This window comes from Squalius cephalus, assembly GCF_949319135.1.
Source record: "Squalius cephalus genome assembly, chromosome: 5".
NCBI classification, from domain to species: domain Eukaryota; kingdom Metazoa; phylum Chordata; class Actinopteri; order Cypriniformes; family Leuciscidae; genus Squalius; species Squalius cephalus.
In genome coordinates, this window is record NC_137126.1 from 7,411,542 (window position 1) to 7,415,387 (window position 3,846).

Sequence of the window (3,846 nt, forward strand, 5' to 3'; positions counted from 1 at the left end):
TGTTTAATTTAGCTTACAATATATCAAGGGGGTTAACATTGTTAATTGTCATACATTGTCATAGCAGTCTTAAGTTCAAAGTGAAATTATACTGAAGTCCTTTTACATTTTTACAAAATACCACCTGGTATTGATAGACCACACTTGTGAGTGACTGACCACAGCAAAAATATATCTCTGTCTAAAACATCATCTTTTCAAATTATGTTTTTCTGAAAAATGGTACTTTCGCCCTATGGAATTAATTTTGATCCAATAATAATGAACGTAACTTTTCAAGAAACTAATTAAAATATAAATTGAAACTGAATAAAATATCTTTGAAACTGAAAAAGAATAAATCGCAGGCAAATTTTTTTACTTCGTTTTTAATACACTGCATGTTTTGCTTACTATTTCTCATATTTCGTTCGCTGATCTGAACTTACAAATGCGCTTCCAGAGATTTCATTTACGCTTCTGAAGTTTTCGTTTACGCTCCCAGAGTTTTCGTTTGCTGTTCTGACACATTTCTCTCGTGGGGGCGGGGCTAGTAGCAGTGTGCTTACTGAGTTTTTGATCGACAGCTTCTTCACCTGGAAGTGAAGACGTCAGTGCTGTGGTTATGTGTGGATGTGAGCGTCTGTAAGCGCAGCTTTCTATTTCATTTTAATGATATTAAGTTTATATCTGTATTTTTTTGCTGCTACACTATATTGTTGAGATGATTTTTTATAGAAGGAATAGTACAGACGAATGATATCATTATCATTAGCCATCGTCGCTATCAGGATACTGGATAGCCTACTCGTGGTAAGTCAGATTTATTTATTTTTAATCAATACTATAGCCTACTAATACTATTTATAATACAGTACTGGCTTTTTTCAGGTGAGAGCCCATAACATTATACAGCTGTGTTGTCTTGATTTAACTTAGCCCAATCATTACATGACTTGTTTATCTACATTCGGTTACAGTCTTCGATTATATCATATTTCCCCCCAGCCACCCCAAACAACATTGTGCTAGAGTACTGTACAGTATATGTACTGTAGCCTACAGTACAAAAAGTACTGTATCAGTCAATGATGCCATTGGACCAGAGCGCTGTCAGTCACTGACTGATTCAACTTTGGCAATGTAAAGCCTTTTTTTTTACCATGCCAATAAAGCTAACCTGAATTTCTCAATTGCTGATTAATTTGCGATGCAGAGTTTTTGAAAGAGGAGAGAAACGACTTGACCACAGAACACGTCTCTGTTCATAATAATAAACACTCTATTATTTTGAAGTATCTTGAAAATTATTTAATTATTTGATTATCTGATTACTTTTGTGTGATAAAGATGACTGATAGATAAAGCTATTATATGTAGCTAGTATGAGTAAATGCTTTTTCTGTGTCCATATTTGACTAATAATAATGCCAAAAATTGCACTTCAAATGAACATTTCTGAGAAAAATGTTTAATCTTTAATAGTCTTTAATAATAAATATATGTCCAAATTAAAACCTTAATACATGCAAGTAATTATGACTGAAAACATCCAGCAACTGGGGAATACACAGCCATGGATATATGTTTATAGGGGTATACAGCCATCTACTGGTTACACAACAGTATTACATATGATAAATGCTTCATGACTCCCGAGGTAAATATTTAAGCTAGTACTGTAAAATCCCTTAGTTAAAACATTTATATAATTTGTTTGGAAAAAATATTGTAAATCTGCAACTTGTTACTGTATGTGGGGGTTCAAAGTAGTTTGTATTGTTAGATTATAATACATTTCCTCTCTCATTTTCCAGGAGTGGAGCAACTTTTCCATAAACAAAATTCTGATGCTGACACAGAGGATGGAGTGATAGTACCAGAGATGTCCCTATCAGACAATAATCTTACTTTGTTCAGACACATCACCTTTGAATGACTGGGATCTTGATCTTCAGACACCTGATTTATTTTATTTTAATATAAACTAGCAAACATTTTAATTTCCTCTAGATTAAAACAAACACAGTTCACAAGAGGTTGCACTTTATTCTTATTAGTCTATGCTGATCTTGGATTAGCATACCAACAGCATATGAATGTTAAGGGCATAGTTCACCCAAAAATACAATTCTCACGTATTTTACTCACCCTCATGTTGTCCCAGATGCATTCTACTTTCTTTCTACAGATAAACACACGAATTAAGATTATAAGGAAAGTAATCCATCTCTGCGAGTCCTAAATACGCTTTAAAAACCGCGCACAGTGAGTGTGACGGTAATCCATGCGACCTCTGAATGAATCAATGCCTTCTGAAGTGAAACAATAGGCTAGATAAAAGAAATACTAATAATGTAAACTGTTTTAACTATTAAAAATCACTTCCGACCAACTGTCTTACGTACATGGGTTACAATCCACTTGTATTATGGACTCACAGAGATGGATTATTTCCTTAAAAATCTTTGTCTATGTTTATGTGAAGAAGAAAGTCATATACATCTGGGATAGCATGAAGGAGTAAATGATGAGAGAATTTTAATTTTTTGGGTGGACTATCCTTGTACTGCTTGTGTCCAGTCACTGCTTTGTTACTTGAACTGCAACAGGAACTGCTCAAAGAATCATTGCAACATTTAAAATGTATATGAATTTTTAAAATGTATTCTGTATTTGTAATTTTTCATTTTGTATAGTAATGTATATGAGAATACTGTGCATTATGTATATTATGCAGTTAATGTTTTGTGAATTCTGGTCTTTCCTGTCACAACATAATTGCATCCAAGACCTTCACTTCGATACTTGTGTATATGCTTTAGTGACAATAAAGAATGTAAATTTAATTTAATTCATATTTTCAATTACATTAATATAACTGGTTGTATAAGTCACAATTGAAATGGTTGATGATTGTTAAAATATATTTACAATTTTAAATCTTAGAAGGTAGTATTAATTAAATGAAATAACTAAATACAATTATCAGTTAAAAAAAAAATGGCAACAAGAACATTCTTTGTGTGACATATGTAATGAAGTGCCCTTTGAGGTTTGTATCATCTGACAGCAGGCCACGATTGTAATTTTCATATTGTTTAAATTCCTCTTATTTAAGTGATAATTCATTTTGATGGTGTAAATGTATATCATGCTAACAATGAGTAGTATGATGGCCATGGTGCCAACCTTGATTACCTGGTTGAGGTTTGACTTTCTTGACGGCTGAATATATCACACACGTTTGCTAGTATTCTCTTTAAATTGTAACAGCTGAACCTAATCAGAGCCTAACATGCAAAAGAATCATCAGGAATAAACAAATATTCTCCGAAAACATTGGACACTATACAATATTTTAAGTATTATATACAGTACTTTAATGTACAATTACACCTGAATAGACTGAATAGATCTCTTGTGCTCCTAAAAGCTTCTGTCGACAAAGTAGTAGCAGCAGGTAAATACAGATAAAATTAAAAAACAAACCTAACTTAATATCATTAAAATGAAATAGAAAGCTGCGCTTACAGACGCTCAAATCCACACATAAACACAGCACTGACGTCTTCACTTCCAGGTGAAGAAGCTGTCAATAAAAACCTCAGTAGCCAATGAGAACACACTGCTACTAGCCCCGCCCCCACGAGAGAAATGTGTCAGAACAGCAAACGAAAACTCTGGGAGCGTAAACGAAAACTTCAGAAGCGTAAATGAAATCTCTGGAAGCGCATTTGTAAGTTCAGATCAGCGAACGAAATATGAGAAATAGTTAGCAAAACATGCAGTGTATTAAAAACAAAGTCAAAAAAATTGCCTGCGATTTATTCTTTTTCAGTTTCAAAGATATTTTATTCAGTTTCA

The 3,846-nt window shown here is 33.2% G+C and overlaps 1 long non-coding RNA gene across 1 annotated transcript; it reads left to right on the forward strand.

Moving 5' to 3' along the window:
- The first annotated feature begins 561 nt into the window (after positions 1-561).
- On the forward strand, positions 562-2,831 carry LOC307158516. The gene is made up of 3 exons (XR_013821241.1): positions 562-624; positions 718-792; positions 1,797-2,831. It is a non-coding gene; the product is annotated as an uncharacterized lncRNA (long non-coding RNA).
- Positions 2,832-3,846: the final 1,015 nt, after the last annotated feature.